We start from the raw sequence: 18,898 nt of genomic DNA, 5'->3' as shown, positions 1-18,898 counted from the left end.
TCTTTAAAAAAAAAAAACTCATATAAAAAAGTTGATGTTTGACGAAAAATCAAACACATTAGCAAAGTAAGTTGCGCATGCTTAGTTATATGCATACCTATAAAAAGTATAACATTGTGGATATCAAAATTAATAGTAATAGGAATTTTTATGACTCACAATTGACATTTTATTACCTCAGGAATGGTTATTTTTATTTGAATATTTTTGCTATATGTATCATTTAATGCTTAAGTATACACGTCAATTATCAGGAAAAAAAACTTTATTTTAACTTAAAACTCAGAAAAAAAATTTTATTGTTCCAACTTTAAAAAAAAGAGACTAGTAAGAGTAAAACTCTTAATAATTTTATATTAGTGAGGAAAAATATTATTTGAAGAAAAAGTAAGGCGATTATTGCTGAAACAGTGGAGCTAAGGGATAATTTTTCTTTTATTTAGTTTACTTGTTTGGAGAAATAACTTCAAACTTTCTTTAAGCTGCAATGACTCCTAATGAATCTTTAAAAAATACGAAAAGTTCTATACCTGAAAAGTTTTATTTCATTTTGTTATACAGACTTTAGAGAAAATTCCCAGATGCATTCTCGACGATGAAATTTTAAGATACTATTAATTTTTTCTTTAAATTATGTTTGAAAACCGATGCATATTTATCTAAACTATTAATTTTGGAGAAAGTTTTTCAGATAAAATCCCCATGGTGAATATAAAATATATTCCATCGAAAATATGTTTTATCCACACATCATATGAATTAAAATTGCATAGGAATCCATAACCTGCAAATGCCATTGCAAATACTTTGAACGTTGGCACTTTTCCATTATGACCTATTCAGAAGCACATGAAGAGACAATTAATAATAGGAAAAATTCAAAAGTGGTGTACGACAATATTTCAAAGCATGGTTTTCCGTGCAATTTTTATCCTGATGATTTGCATTAACTCTCCTGAAAGTTTGTCGCAGCATTTATGAGATCCCTAGTTACTTATAACGTTTTTAAACTTGTACATTTCGACAATGAGATAGACTGAAAAATGTCATAAAAATGAAGCTTGGAGAGAGAGATTGATCGCAGATTTTATATCAGCGACGTGAAAATGTTCAAGAACCATTCAAAAAAACTGTGCAACATAAAACAAAAATTTTTTTTTTTACTTGCGTAATTTCTAGTAAATTATTACAAAATCATTTCATAGATATTAAAATAAAGTAATGAGAAAAACAGTTAATATAGTGATTGATAAATATTAAATAAAATATTTATGTTCGTAAGACTTATTCTTGCCAAGTGGTTTTAAACATTTATTTTAAAATACTCAAGATCTTTACGAGCATTATCTATAAGACCTTATGAAATGAAAAATAAAAACACTTTCCCATTTTGCTACTTTTGATCAACTAGACTAGGCAAAAACTATTTTCAAATGCTAAAAGTAAAAATTTCTTCTAAGTAATACAAACTATAACTTTTTCGTAACTTTAATAACTTTAAAATTATCTAATAAATCTTGCAGCAAAAATATGAGGTCAAAAGATTGTTTAGAAATATCAGGTGAAACGAAAATTAAAATAAGTATAGAAATTATTTTTAAAAGCACCTATCAAGGAATTAAAAAAAAAACTACTAAAAGTTTTACATCACAACTTTCTTGATTTTTTTAAAAACAGTTTTTTTAACATCAATAATATCAGTTAAGGTTTCTAAATTTCAAACCTTGAAGTCAATCATGTTTTTATTAATACATTTTAATTAAAGGTTTCAGCTAAATTCATTTTACTGGAACCAAAATAAACTTTTGTCCCATACTGAAAATTTTAACTAGAGCTGAGTTCTATAAAAACTTGAATATTACTAAATAATGTTAGAAATTTCGATATTTGCAATATTTTCTTTATTTAACTAATTCAAACAATTTTTACTATGTTCAATGTTTTCATTACATGAAAGAAAATTACCGATACTGAAGTTAATTTTGAATTCGATATTTATCATTATCGATAATTCACGCGATATTATCGCATTCTATGTTTATCATTGTCGATAATTTTTACATTTTTATCGTTGTGAGTGACTTTTTATATTCGATATCTATTTTAAGACATTGTAATCATAAAACACAAACAGAATATTTTCTAAAATATCATTCTTAGATGCATAAATACTATCGATAACTGCGGATAAATAGTTATATTGACCGATTTCAGTTTTTACTTGGAATAACGTGAAACACACCAGTAAAATAACATTTAAAAGAAAAGAATAGATTTATCATACAGGATATCATACAGAATATTAAATTCATGATATTATTGTATTCAATTTTTTAATTTATAATACTCTTTACACTATTCAATTCATTACATTATTAGTCATTAAATATTTATCGTACGTTATCATTACATTACACTATTAATCATTACATATATGTCATACGTTTTCATTATGTTACATTATTAATCATTAGGTATTTGTCGTAGTTAATAATGGTAACAATATTATCATTGCCGATATTTATTTTTATTTTTTGTAAGGCAAGGCCTTGCAACAATAAAATTACAATAATACCGTAGCTTTTAAAAGAAAATGTGGAGTAACATGTCAATTCATAAATGTCATACAGAATATTAAATTCTTCTTTGAAATTCATAGTGAACCTAAAATGTTCCTGACAAAGAAATATTTAACGATGTACTTAAAAGCCTTCTTTGCTGCAATTTAAAAATTTAGAAAATAGTTTCGAAGCATAAAAATGGTTTGAAGGAAAAGAAGTAAAACGATTTAATGCCTAAACACCGTTGCCACTAAATTCGTGCATGAATTACAAATAGGATTTACGTTTACAGACTTTAATAGAAGGTTTAGGTAACAATATTGAAGGGAAAAAAAGAAAAATCGTCTGCGTATGCCAAACCTAATCGTTTCCGAACTATTTTTATCCATGAGAGTGAACAGAATATTTATAGTCTGTAAGGAAAACCTAAAATAAACCCCGATGCGTTTTTTTAGAACCTTTAATAGAAGAGTTTAGCTATTTTTAAAAAAAATATACTTTAGATTTGATGGTATTTTTACAGGGTATACAACAAAGGAATGAAATTATACAGATCAAAATAATTTATTGATAATAAAAAGGACAAACCAATACGGGTGCAGTTATGAAAAAATGATAATATTCTTATTTTAATATTTGTGGTTAAAGGAAAACAAAACAGAACAGCTTCCATTTGATCTATTCACACTTGCCGCCAAATTTTAGCACGTGGATGAGCATCTTAAATATTTATGAATTAAACATTAAGTAATTGAAGGTTTTATGAATAATTTTAGTTTTTCTTTAATTCCTTATAACGTCTTTTCTTGTTATGGTATAAGCGAAAAAACCGTTCTAACATAATATAAACAATTCTAAACTTAAAATTGGTACAAATAGTGCTTATCTAAAGTTTGAGACCACTGCCAGTGGGCTTTGCAATGATTGTTTGCAACTTAAAGTTAATCACTTGTAAGGTAATCACTTCGTTTTATAACATCTTTAAACCTATTTAACATTGATACATCTAGTTCTGATGTTTATTCTATAGTTATTTTTCTCCGATCTCCCTTATTGTAACAAACTTAACTATTTCTTTGAATATTCTCCTTGTTTCTTTGTTCCAGAGAATTCCTCAAGCACTAAATTGGTTTAAGGTCTGCAGACTGTGATGGTGAACTGAGTTGGTTCAAAAGGTCACCTTGTAGGAAAAAGAAATGCGTCTCAATCTAAGTTCCACTCTATTTAACCAGAGATTCTTTTCAGTTTGCTCAAGTAATCCGTTTTGTTGTTTGTTGAGTCAAAAATCTTCTAATTTTGAATCCTACTTACACCACGCAACCCAATGCCACATATTCCATGTTTGATAGTCGTTGAGAGATTATCTTATTTGAGAACTGAGCAGACGAATTTTTCAGATGCATTTCAATCATTTAGTGCTAAAATTACAAAATTTAATTTTGCAGAAAGAAATTACCTATTTACCAAAGTCAGATACCTGCTTAAGTGTTTTTCAAATCTCATTCTCTTGACTTTGCTTATTCTAGAGATATGTTTATCCTCTCTATGACTGCCAAGCGTAGGAAAAGGGGAGTATTACAATCTTAGGGTGCAAGGGAAAAATTGCGGTGTGTAATATGGATTCAAAAGAACTTAAAAATAAATGAAACTGATTACTTAAACATATCAGAAAATTCCAAAGTGCTTAAAAACTTGTAGTAAATGACGGTTTTTATGTTCTACAAGAGAATGCCCCAAGAAAACATCGCACATTGTGTAACCATGACTGCTTCAAAATATACCAAACCAACTCTGTAGAACACCACCCTAGTCTCCTCACATTAAACTCAATCGAACAAAACTCAGTCAGCAGCACACGGACTCTGAAAGCAGCAAAAAATATCAAAAGAAATATTAAAATGTGCCATAATAGAAGATTGAAACACGATACGCAAAGCGACATCCGAACAAACTGAATCAATAATTTAGAGGTTATAAATAATTTACTTTACCAGTCGTAAAGTATTAACTTTAACCCAGTACAGTATTAACTTTAAGTTACAAGCAATTATTTTTCAACCTTCTATCAACGGAAGCTTCCGACTCATGCAATTTTAAAGTTATCTTTTTCAAATACTTTTTATGTAATTATCATAATATTGTTCATTCCACCATATAAGGAAAAAATGTTACAGAGGATAAATAAAAATTATACTAAATTATAAAGACTCCATTTACTTCATGCCTCTTTCTCAAGCATAAAAAATGATCGTCTGTATACAGACTTTCAATCGTAAGTATGTACATTAATCTGCTAGATAAAATTTCAGTTATTACTACTTTCAGGGAAGAGAATTTTAATTCTTTTTTGCGTTGTACTAAGAAATGAAAATTATCAATCATCGTATAATTTTCACAGCATTATATAAGGGTTTATTCGTTTTGAGTGGGGTTGGTTGGAAACTTTTTTAAAAATAATCCATGCTAAACTTATTGAATATAGTTGCACAAATGTTATTCAAGCAAGAAATATGGTTTAAGAAGTGTTATAAATATGGGACAGTCACAAATTTATATAACTAGAAAAGTTTTAAAGGACTTCAAAACTAGACTAAGTTTTATTACTTATGTCAAAAAAATACTTAAATAGGTTACTTTAGTAAAATATTAATGCGTGCTTTTTGTCAAAAAAGAATTATATTTTAAATTTTAACTACCTAAGTTTTACTTAATAAATTGATGTGAATGAAATGAGGAATTTAGGCAAAAGATTTCATAAAAATTGTATTTTTCAAATGATATTTTGCTCGATGCTTTATATAAAAAAACAATCAGTAAATAAAAAGTTTTCTGAAAACAAATTGGCAGGAAATGCCCAAAAAATTCCATTAGGGAATACTTTTAGCTCTCCTCTAGCAAAAACTAACAAAAATGTCTTTGTAATTTTCGTTGATGAATTCCACTGTGATATAGAGACGAATAAATTACTAAAAATGGTTAAAGTCAGGTAAAATTTATTCAAGAATTAGTAAAACTAGTACTGAAATCAAAGAGAGATGCTATTAATAACTATTTATTAATAATAAAATATTCTTAATAAGCTGTTGTGTTTCAAATATAATTTAATAAATATGCTTGCTACCGTAATAAAAATAATATACAAGCAAAAACAATCTCTCGATTTTGTTAAAGATGTTTTAAAATGAGAAATGTGTTAATCAAGTATTTAAAATAACATATATTAGATATTTTACTTTTATATTTTTACCACTAATGCATTTGGTTCAGATATAAAGATACACTAAATGAAAAACAATTCAAAAATCTTTTTCATTTCCTATATTCCCGAGGCGGAATTTTGTTCAATTAAACTATTCTTCGGATTGTATTTTTGCTATGCAATAAAACAAGTTGTAATATACATGTTTAATCTTATTTTGTTATGTTCTTCTTAATTACAATTTTAGGAAAAATTTCCGCAGGTGAAATATTTTTTCCTGCTTCAAAAAAGTTATTTTTTAACTCATTAAATAATTATGAAACTAATCAGAATATTATTTATTGAATTAAGATTTAGTTTGCTTAAGAAACATTATTCGCATAAACTAAAAACAATATTCCATAATTAAATTTAAAGGAGTGGAGATTTGTTTAATTGTTGTAGTGCATGAACAAAAAGAAAAATAGAAAAAAAACGTACTTAAAAGGGAGTTTTACCGACAGCTTTTATTAAAGATAACGAATAAAACAGCTAAAAAGAGTTCTATAATTTGCTAAACAGACTGTTATTATTTCGAACAAAAGAGTTAATGCAAATTGAAATGAATTTCTTTTATCTTATTGATGATTAATTTATGCCTAAAGTTATTTCTAATTTATAAGTAGGAAATATTATTAGATGAAATGATACAGAAAACTAATAAAAATTGATACTCTAAAAACCAGAGTGATAATGGAAATTTTAAAACGTGGTTTAGTACTATACTGGAAATTTGAAACCAGAATGGCAACAAACTGGGAATTTCGAAACTAGTTTACCAGCATTCTAGGAAATTTGAAAGCATTTGAAAACTGTTTAAGATAGCATTCTTGCTCCAATATGTAATATTCTGATAGCACTGGTGAACATTTATTATTATTATTATTATAAATGTTTTTGTTACTGCAGCAAATTTTTTTTAAACATATCTTAGATATTTTTGCATCGCAGATTTCAAATCTGCAATTGGTATCACTCTCCAAGCTACAGTTTTTTAAAGGAAATTTTTTGTCTATTTTTTGGTCGAAAACTACAAGTTTAAAAAAAGTCATATAAAACTTGCAACAAATCTAGGAACAAAGTTTTAGAGGAGTTAGGGCACATCATCCGGATTAAGATTGCTTAGGAATCCATGCCCGGAAAGGTCACTACACGTCATTAGGGACGACCTTATTATGAACTGTATGTAACTGTCTTCGTATATTTATGGAAAGTTCATAATTGGAAAGCTCTCCTAGACGCGTATGACGACCGGCATGGGTTCCTATGCAATTTTTATCTCCTGGCTTGCAATTTTAATATTTTTTTATACGCCTGAACAAAAATTACTTTTACGTTAAATTATGGTAGAACAGTATAATGAACTTTAAAAGATAAAATTTATTCGAGTTTAAGCTAAGCGAAAATCATTTAATAACTTAAACTAGACTTAACATCTTACCAAATCGAAACAGTTAGCTGGGTTTCAACTTCGGATTTTGTCAGTCACTTTATAAAACTTCCCGCATCCACACTATTCGGGAGTGTACACTTCTTTCCAACCTGGTGACAATATCTGGTTTTGGTACGAAAGTTCCCGCGTTCCATCCCAGCTCCTGACGGAGAACTTCTCACTATCTCTCATTAATGACCATGGACAGCAAACATGCAACTATCTCACTCTTAGCAGATGAGTGTACTGCACCACTTCGCAGTGTCTATGGGTTACACTGATTTGAAAAAAAAAATTAAGGAAAATGAATAAAGAAATAAATAACGCAAGCAACGTCAAGTCACAAACTGAAGATAACTTTTACGAGTTAGTGGTAACATATTTCACGAAAAAAAATTTAAGTTTAGAACTGTTTTATGTTCAAACAACGTCAAGTCACAAAAATTATGTACAAACAACGTCAAGTTACAAAAATTATTATCAAACAGCGTCAAGTCACAAACGGAAGATAACTTTAACTAGTTAGTGGTCCTGCATTTTACGAGAAAAAAATTACTTACCAAACTGTATTTTTATAGTCACGATGGCTTTACGGGCATGATTTCATTTCTATAGTTAGAGAGCAGTCATTGACCACTACCTATCAAAGATATTTTTATAAAATAGTGTATGAAGTAAGCAGAAAAAACTAAAAATAATTTCTCGATAACTTGTATTTATTCAGGTAACAAGTTTAAAAAAAATCACTAGAAAAATATAAAAATATTTTAAAAGAAGTAACCAAAAATTATTTTATTTTCGCAAAATATTATATTATTATTGTTACATTTCATAAAATATTTGAATAAATTAAACATATTTGAGTTTCATATTATTTTAGATTATAATTCTTTTTTCGATTCACAAAAACTACGATTTTTTTGTTGCGCTATTATAATCATAAGTAATTTCGTTTTTTATTAAAACTTATAAAATTATGAAAGATTTATTTGAAAGTATAAATATTTCTTTTAGCATTGAAAATAACAAAAGTATGAAATTTACATTTAAAAAATATTTAGTGCAACGAAGAAATTTATTTAAACATTATGTATTTTTAAAAATATTTTGCAATTTCTAACAGTTTTAAAACAAAAATTATTAGTTATTTAAATAGTATAACATTCTCACATTTATAAACAGTTCGTTTTATTTTTAAACATAGTTTTAAAAGTTTCCTTCAAAGTATAAATTTATATATTTCTAACTTTGTATTCTATTTATATTATATTTTACTTTGTAATTTATATATGCTATTTTATATCTTTTACTTTATGTAAAATAATTTTAAAAGAGAAAATTTTTGAAAAAATAATCTGTTTAAGTAAAAAATTTAAACTGAATTTTCCATTTATTGAAATTATTAAAAACTCGATTTTACGTATTTATACAAGCTGAAATATTTTAATTAATATTTAATCTAACATTTAATATTACTTTGATGTTTTTTTAAAAAGAAGAAATAATGTTTTTTTTTTCATACAAACAATAAATAATTTTCAAAATATTTAGGAAAAAAGTATGTATTTTTGTTTAAATAAAATACATGTTAAAACCATAAAAAAAACTATATAACCATCGTTGTTTCTTTATTATTTTAAATGAGTCGTTAAATAATTCTGTTTTGTTAAAAGTTTGCGAAGAGTTTTTATTTCAATAAAATTGTAATTTAATGAAAACTTACTCACTTAAATATTTGAAATATTAGATCAATTATTAAGTTAAGAATAAGTTTAAACAAATATATTTGACTAATTATTGAAATATTATTTTTCCATTGATAATTTCAAGAAATATAAATTAAGTATTTTAGATTCTTTTTATTATTATTATAAATTTTCATTTGTTTTTAACTTACATTTTCATCTAAAATTTTTTTTACTTACTGTAAATGTACGTTTAAAAAATTATGTAAATTTTCAGTTAATTTAGCTTACATTAAGTATTAATTTGGTGTATATTTAGTGTATATTTAGTGTATATTGTAAGTAGTCAGTCTTCTTATAAAAATGTAAGACTAGTTTTTGAATGATTGTAATTAAGTTTATATCAGTTTTAATTTATCTTCCTTGGATTAAAATGACTTTTGAGCTTTTATGTGGGATCGCTCTCTCGGGTCTATAAGAGAATTGGTACGTTGAGAAGAATTTTTGATCACTTAGTTTTATTTGACCATCTACGACAAATCTTTTTCTCAAAGTGACTGTTCCTTTCGCAAAAGAATGAAAAGACGATCGTTTGTCGTCATTGATGCTCATAAAGACTAAAGAAAGCAATTCAATTTGTCAATCGTTTTGTGATAGTGATTTTTTATATTGTTTACCGGAAAAAAAATCACTTTTTGCGAAGTTTTCTAGTTTGTCTTGAACTGGAATAGCTTTTATGATTTATGTTTAAATGTGTGTTCTAAACAATGTATTTATTTATTAGAAATATAAAAAAGAACAAGGATACTAAGTTTGAAAAGTCAACATTAAAGATACGGAAAGATTATGTAGATAGGAGTATTGTTGAAGCAATCCGGGATGACCTAACTAAGGATAAGAGAGATATTTAGATTGTAGATGTAGCTTCTTAAATATATTTTCATTAATGAACTCTTTAAGGAGAGTAATTTTTTTTTTAAATAATGCTATATTGTATTGAAATTTAATTTTGAAAAGATCATTTATTAGTTGGCTATTTAAAAGTGGGTATATATTATTTTATTTTAAGCTTCTGCAGACTAATTTGTCGACAGATCTTTATTGTGTTGCTGATACATTTTTGTAACTGCACTAACATTTTTTTAAATACATTTACACATTTACTGGAATAAATTACGTGGCACTAATTTGCTGGTAAATGTTTATTCAATTGTATACACAAGTTGGTTATTGTACAATATTTTTTAAATATGTCTTTATGATTTATGTTTTGATAATTTCCACTCAACTTAATTATGTGACTAATTATGTTAATTATGGGAATAATAATAAATAATTACGAGGCTTGTTTTTGAAGTGAGGTCCGTTTTGTTCTGTACTCTAATAGGTAATGCGCACATCGCAACGAGTGTTTGCGTCGTGTTCTGACATTCGTTGGGAGCAACTATGCTCAATTGCTGCTCTGTAGGTAAACTGTACGGTCAGTTCGATGTCTTTAAAATGTTTAAATTTAACAAATCACCCGCCACGCACGTGACATGATCAGTGATACGTTTTTACTCTGCAAAAAAACACGTCTGCTGCATACATTCACTGACAGATTTGTGAAGTTACGAAATTCCCCGTCAAGATGACAGGGAATTTTGATACTCTATAACAATGATTCTCTGCTCAGGTCAGATCCCAGCTTTATCAGACTTTTTTGCTTGGGAAGTTTTGAACCTCTCCTCTCTACAGGTAAGACCTTGCGCTGATTGATTTTCATCTTTTCCGATATTTCAAACATTATTTTGGGAGCAATCACTACAACGATGACGTGAAAACGGTGGTGACCTCTTGGTTAAAGGAGCAGGCGGCAAGTTAGTATGAAGAAGGTAGCTGTAAGTATGATAAATGTTTAAACAAACTTTTCAACTATGCTGAAAAAAAGAGAAACGTATGCAGAATCTAAAAATATGATTTTTGAAAATTTTCTTTCGTTTGGTTTTTATTTTCAAACTTCCTTAACTTAACCTTACTTAAAAACAAACCTCGTGTATTTAAATAAATAAGTGAAATAAAAAACAACTTATTACAAAGGGTGGGGTTAAAGTGCAATCCACCCTTTTAAATAATTTTAATTTTGTTGGTACACACCGTAGCAAAGCTAGAATCTTAAAGTTCATAAAAACATAAATGTGGAAATCTATTAGCAATGATTTAAATGTATTTTATTTTATCTTCTTTTATTTATTTTATCTTCCTTTATTTATGTCACCAGAATATGCACAGAAGAAATAAAGTTGATATGAAATGCGCAGCTTAAGAAAAATTGAAATTCACTTTCAAACAAAGCCATTCAGTTTCCAACGTCTTTCAGTTTGTGATTAGTTGATTACGTAGTGTTGATTAATGCCAGATTATTATTTTCTTTCATCACATTCAATGAATATGTATCCAGGAAGTTCCTAACGCAATTTTATTATCATTCCAGTGAAAAAGATTATATGATTACTTGTGAATGTAAATTTCATAAAAGTCCGTCATTAACAGAAAATTTTTATTAGTACACTTTTTAGAAATTTTTGTGACAGTCGAACAAATTAAATAATTCAATTCACATCAAGTGCTATTAGTAAAATGTTAAATACGTATGAAAATTTTAAAAAAATCATTCAAAAAAATCATTCAGATAATACAATTTAATAATTGTTGAAACAGTAGAATACTTTTAGGAAATCATTTTTTAATTTTCGTTTCATGTTTCAATCATTAAAAAAATATTTCTTTAAAATTTAACAAAAATGATTTACAGGAAAGTAATTAATCTAATTATTATAAAAAGTAATGGTATTTAATAAAAGTAAAATTTGTATTGTATGCTAAAATTTGTTTAGTTTTAATCATGGATTTAAGGAAAGAATCACAAAACTTAGAGTGCAAGTAATTTACTCAAATATTATGTAAATCATATTTGCCCAAATATAAAGTAGTAAATGAATTTATTTTTTATTTTACGAAAAACTATTATAGAAATAGATGTTACTATTCTATTAGGTTAGAAAATCTTCTTTCATTTAGTTTTATAACAACAATGATTTTGCGGGGCTTGAAAACTTTTACATTTGTCATTTTGGTTGAATATATTTTGCTTACTTTTGTCATATTTTTATATTCTATACCGTTTTCATTCAACTTTTTTGACAATACAATTTCAGTTTCGTGCAAGACATTTCTGTTATATGGAATCAGTAACTATTTTTCTATTTAGATCATATAGAATTTATTTAGAATTTCTCTATTCACCCCTTTCATTCTTAACCAAAAGCTTTTTTTTTTTTGAATATACAATTTTGCGTATAAATATTGGTATAGAAAAAATTTTCTCTTCTGCTATTTCAAGTGGTTTGAATTGTAGTAGAACTACACTTTTCAAAGTCATCATTTATTTTCATACATTTTTCTAAAGGGAAATACATCAAAGCGTACTGCAATAAAGTTGGCAACATTTTAATTTCTAAACGGATTATGAACGCAAAGATATTATGTTACGAGTTATTTTTTTGGATTAAATTATGAAACTATTTGACTTTTTTTCAATGTCTGCATATCTGAGGGCCAAAGGTAAAATATTCAATCTGAGAATGGAACGTGTGAAGCAATTTTTTTAATATTTGGTATTCACTAACATGATCTCTGAAAGCAGCTGAAATTTCAAACTCTGCTGCTCGTATAACTATTTATTATTTAATTAATTGTTTTTCAATCAATTATACTGGGGAATAGTTATTTGTTACATTTATAAAAGTACTTAATATTGCTTAATCCGGGTAAGTGGTTTCTAATCTGAAATTAGTTTCGCTTTTAAAGTTAATGGTTTTTTATATTACATTTTTAGTCCATTTTTTGGAGAAATGAACAAGTTTAAAAAATTATACATTACAGGGGGTTGTGTAAAAGTTACAACAGGCTACTAGGGAAGTCAGGGTATTTCATCCGGATTGAATTTCCGTCGGAACTATTTCCCCTGAAATGTCGTTATAAGCTGCTAGGGGCGCTTTTCCTATTATGACCTGTTCAGAAGCACATGAAGGAACGTTTCCTTTTAGGGGAAGCTCAACTAGCTGCATATGATAACATTTCCTAACATGAGTTTCTATGTAATTTTAATCCTGATGATGTACCCTAACTTCCCTAGAAGTTTGACGCAACATTTATGCAATCTCTTATTAACTATAATCGTTTTATAACTTTTTAATTTTCTGACGCCATCTTTCCAATTAAGGATTCTATTTTTTTATTTCTCCTTTAACATTAATTTTCAGATCTTTGGCTAAATATTTTTTCGGCATCATTTTTACTAAACTAAACTCAGTGGCGCAGCAGCCCATAGAGGGCCCTGGCCTACTGTGCCCATCTCAGTTTTCTTGACCTTTGGGCTCTGAGGTGCAACAGCATATGTTCCGGTTGAGTGGTCAGCCCAACACAGGACCCCCAGTGTTTAGCTCCCAAGCATGCTTAGCACTCATTTTTATCGACCCACAGAAAGGATGAAAGGCTGAGTCAACCTTGCCCGGCCGAAGGATCGAACAATGGACCTGTAGCACGACAGCGCGAACCGCAACCGCTCAGCCACCGGGCGTCATAATTTTTACTAGGATTCAAAAATTCTATATTAAGGGCAGTCATGACGGATCATTCTGTTGATTGGATTCATTTCATTAGAATCAATATTAATATCAATATTATTTATATTATTTAAGCAAGAAATATTAATGTACTTTTCTAAATCTTTACGAAATTCTTTGAACCAAAATGTTGTAGAAGTTTCGTAAATACATTTTTATATATTATCTACATTTGAAATCCAATTTTCATTTATAATCATTAATATTCTCTTAAAATGGTGAAGAAAGAATATTAACAATAAAATTGGATTAGATTTTAGTTGGAATTTTAGAACAAGTTTTTGTACCACTTAAACGAAAGATAGATTGTATAACTTTTTTTAATTGAATTATCCGCATTAAAAGTATTGCCTTATTGCATTAAAACATATGTTGGGAATTAATTGAATAAAATTTTACTAAAGTTTTTACCGGGATAAAAGCTTTAATGAAATTCGGTACTTACTTTCGCTGCAGAGGAAAAACTAAATTCGCTAAGCTAGATTTAAAAAGCTCAAGTTAACGATAAAAATAAAATTTTTCCCTTTTTTACTATACTTCGAATAAATTCCTAAAATAGTTAGAAATGTTTAACATGAGTTTTCATTACATAGGAACTTTTAAATCCTCATAGAAATAAATTCAAGCAAGAAATTATAATTTATATTTATAACTTTTTGTATATTAAATTCATGTTCTTATATTTATGGAAGCGTGAATATACGCACATTATAAGAAATTGTAACACAGTGCATTTTTGGACTTTCAAAATAATAAGAAATAAGTACAGAAACTGACATTAAGCGATAAGGGTACTTGATTTTAGCATGATAATGTAAGCAGCCAAAAATTCATTTTATTTCGTTACGTTTTTATGAGAGAAAACAAATGAGATAAGAGCATTAAAAAACAGAGATAAAAATGACAACGCTTATGATTTATCTGAGTTTTCTGTGAAATCGCTGATTAACAAACAGCATATTTGATTCTACAATAGATCATTTTGCAATCTGGTTTTCAACTGCTAAATGACTGTTATCTGAACAAACATCAAAATATTTATTTTATTTTTTAAATTTTTTTATATTTCCAATGAGATGCACAATCAGTCTTGCCGATGAGCAGACCTAGTGCGTTCTCTAGAGATGGTATCCACTCTTTCAGGACCACCACAATGGGTGAGATACCGTTGGTCATGTTAATTTGGACGTCTAGTTTCTGCCACACTAGATGGCAGCACCGAGACTCTATTTGGATGCTAAAGTGCACTAGGAATTTACTTTTGCCGGAAATGCCAAGAGCCAATAAGGCAGTCCAGGGATACATCAAAATATATAGTTGGCCATAATTAAGTTATGTTTAAACAGTACCGTCATCATCTGCTTTTCAAGCTTGATTATATACTTGACTATGATTCAATTTATACCTTCATCATAGTAGCAGTAAATTTTCACCATATAATGGTTTGAATTTAATGTTGAATCGATGTTTTGAAAATGTATAATCTTGATTCATAAGCTCCAATTGCTGAAATCTCCTTTGCACTGAAACAAAATGAAAGTTAACATCGTAAATTGCAAACTGACACTAATGAAAATTTTTTAGAGTTTCTCTTTAAAATTATAAACTATGAAAAAAGCTAAAACTAGCATATTAATTTATTACTATTTTTATGGGCAGACAAATTTTTGAACAAAAATAATAAATAATATAAGATTTTATTTAGAAAAAACTTTAACTAGTTACATATATTGAATTACACAAAATCTTAAGAATAAATCAATCAAGATCAGGAAAAGTCATTATGTTTTAAAATGCATGTCACTTTCCAACTAAATGTTGAAAACAAAATTGATGATTGATGAATGAAAGAGAATTTTTTGGTTCTACAATATTGATTTAGAAAAATATGACTGATCACTTCTTAGTGTGATTAAAGTGAAACGATATACAAATAGTGCGTCAACGATAGCTGTCTTAAAAATAAAAATTAATTTTAGCACATTTTGCCCAAATATCATTTACCTGCTTTTGGCATGAATTTAAAATTTATTCTGTCTAAGAAAGTTGAAAGAAACACGGGTTTAAGATTTAAAAAAACAACAACATAATATTGATTAAGATATATGTTGGTAAGTTTAAGGAAGTTTTATTTCAAAATTATTATTTAAAGAACAGTATTTATTTCAATTATAATTATTATTTCCAATTTCAGGCTCACTTTTATTTTGTTGTATTTATTATCATCGAGAAATATGTTTTTTTTTATTGTTTAAAATGGAAATATACTTCAATCTGTTTCTATTAACTCATATCGAAACTACTATAGAAACGAAGTTATAGAAATATTTCTTTAAATGAATTATCTATCAACAAGAACCTATCAGCAATTTTTTCTAAAAAATATTTTGCATAATACCTTCCATAAATTGATATACTTCAAGAAATATTGCTTAAAACAAAATTATCAAATTTTATCACACTTCATAAATCCATATTTTATTTCTAATTTTACCAAAATCAGACTAAATTTGGTGTTAAAAAATATTAAAATTGTGCTAATGATAATTTTATTCCAAGCAAATACCTAATAAAACATTCTTAGACAGTTCAAAGGGTGTAGTTAAATCTTAACATTAATAATCAATTAAGCTTATACCAATATCAGCAACTCGTTGATGATTAAAGTTGACATGAACTTTTCAGAATTCCTCGAATTTGTTAAAAATTACACCATATTTTAAATATTTAAGTAAATTTTTGCTTGAAATGATGGTAGGGCATGTCTTAGACATAAAGTAAGTGCTTTTGAATCATTATTAGAAGTTTAAAGGTGAATAATAAAACGATCTCATGATAGGATGGCAAAGATAGTGACTTTTACATTATGCGAGTTCTTCAAATCGTATTGAATTTACAAACTATTTATAGCCTATTTAATACTAAGTAAGTTTCTGTACTCTTTGCTGATAGAAAAAAACTATGGACTATGGTCAATTATTTGTCAAACAATGTCAATAATGTCAAAAAATCATAGGTATTTTACTACACCAGGAAATATCTTTGATTTTAATGTAGTGAAATATCTTTGATTTTAATGTAGTGTAACAATTAGTGAAACATCTCTCTGTACTGTGTAAAGTGGTTGCCATAATGTTAAATGTTCAGTTCAACAAAACTTTTTTACCAGTGTTGTAATTAAAAATCAAAAATTGAAGCGAACCAAAAATTAAAATTACGCAATTTAAAGAGAAAAAATTTATACTGTTTTAAGAAAATAAAAAAAATAAAAACTAGTACTATTATAATATAAACGAGTATTATGATTCATACCAGTAAAAAATTTAAATTTCTGCTCTTAATATAAAGTTACTTTATACAGTTTTTGTTAATACCAATTGTCAAAAATAACTATCTACTTACAACAACCTGACTTACAATTCATTTTAATATATTAGAATATCCAGTGTCAGTTGAAAAATAAAAATAACACAATGTTGTAGAATTGGCAATAATTTCCTATTAAGTGACATCACCAATGTTAAATGTAGTTAGCAAAGAGAACAATCAATATTTTAGATTTAGTAGGGACTTGTAAGAGAATAAAAACTACTTGTAATTATGTTACCATTGAATTAGTTTGCCAAATATGTGTGAAATTTGCCTTTTAAACAGTAAAATATTTAAAAATCAATTATCATCAACAATGGTTCGACTGCCCAGGGTGGGCCTTGGCCTTCTCAGGAAGTTTTTTCAGGGCTAACTTTTTTCCTGCTAATGTTTTCCAGTTTTTAGTTTTTAAGACCAAACGTCTTTTTCTAGGGCATCTATTCATCTCGAATTCGGCCTGCTTCTTTTTCGTGGTCAACTGGTCTGGCATTGAAAACTCTTTGTGTGGTACGGTCTTCTTCCATTCTGATAACGTGGCCTGCTCATTTTATTCCTTGTCGTTTGATAAAGTTAATAATGCCAGATTCATGATATGAGTGATAAAGCTATAGATTTGATCTTCTATCTAAGCCACTCACCATTTTTTAGAATTCTTAGCAAAATAATTCTCAAGACCTTTCTCTCATAGGTATCCAACATAGCCTCATCCGTATCCTCATCATAAGATATGGCCCAGGTTTTGCAAGCATATGTTAAAAATGATGTAAAAAGAGATTTATATAATAGAACTTTTGTTTTTCTATGAATTACAATAGATTTTATGTATTTTCGAATTCCATTAAAATATTTATTGGCTATAATAATTCTTCTTTGTATTTACATTGTAACATTGTTCCTGTTGTTGATAAACAGAACCCAAGTAAACAAAATTATCAACGATTTCGAATTTACATTTTTCAATTTCTGAATGGGTGTTATTGAAGCTTGTTTTAATACAGGGCAAATATTTAGTTTTGCTCTAGTTTATTCTCAGGGAAAATCAATTATAAAGAAAATAATTTAGCTCAAAATCATGCTTTTAAAGTAAATTAAAATAAGGCGAGAAGTAAAATAAGTTGACAAAAAAATTAAATTACCACCCTTATAATACTAAATGCGCTTTTTAACTAAAACGTATGAGTGTAATAATTGAAATATTAAATTATGGTTTCGATACTAAATGCAGCAATATATAGACTGTCTGCTTTAATTTCAACCATGGTTAGAGAAATAGTGAGATATTAGCTACATTTAGGCGAATAATTCACTTAAATTTAATTGAGATTCGTAATAACAGTGCCGAGATTCAGAAGACCAATGGTCTTTAATAACATTAATTACTTCAATGACTAATTATTTATAATCATAGATCTGGGAATTGGTTTCTATTGAATAGTTCCAGAAATAATAAATATGGATGTTAGAGATACTGTAAAATGTCCAATGTCATCCGACCAATATTCTTGACTGATTGTACTTTGTATTATTTATTAGAGAATTGTCAAGCATCTTTAATTATGTAGTCTATAACGTAAAATATTCCAAGGTTATAATTTTTTGAAAAATAAAATAAGAAACTGAAATGGAACTTAAAAAGGAACAAAAATGTATCTATATCTATGTTCTATATTCATAATGGAATATTAGTTGCAGGTAAGCACTTTACTTTCTCTAAGCTCATTAAAATAAGAATTATCAATCATAGAATACTATACTAGAATTTTCATTCTAAAATTTTGATTAAATAACCGACAGCAGTCTGTCCATCCAATTAACCTTAAAGTTGACGATAAAGAACATTTTTTAGCCTGTATGGTTTTGAAACCGTTTTCAACTAGTGGTGAAAAAACCATGAATACAAAACTATACGGTTTTTTAACCATTTGCAACCGACATGGTTTCAAAGC

The 18,898-nt window shown here is 27.4% G+C and overlaps 1 long non-coding RNA gene across 1 annotated transcript in view; it reads right to left on the bottom strand.

Moving 5' to 3' along the window:
• LOC139425215 (uncharacterized) overlaps positions 1-7,497 on the bottom strand; it is a 29,915-nt gene extending 22,418 nt beyond the window's left edge. Inside the window, exon 1 of the long non-coding RNA XR_011636492.2 lies at positions 7,241-7,497. This is a non-coding gene — a long non-coding RNA (uncharacterized LOC139425215). The remainder of the gene's footprint in view (positions 1-7,240) is intronic.
• Positions 7,498-18,898: the final 11,401 nt, after the last annotated feature.

The sequence above is a fragment of the Parasteatoda tepidariorum genome, chromosome 6 (assembly GCF_982258835.1).
Source record: "Parasteatoda tepidariorum strain Cologne lab strain chromosome 6, Ptep-v5.0, whole genome shotgun sequence".
In the NCBI taxonomy this organism is placed as follows: Eukaryota; Metazoa; Arthropoda; class Arachnida; order Araneae; family Theridiidae; genus Parasteatoda; species Parasteatoda tepidariorum.
This window is presented reverse-complemented; position numbering and strand designations above follow the sequence as displayed.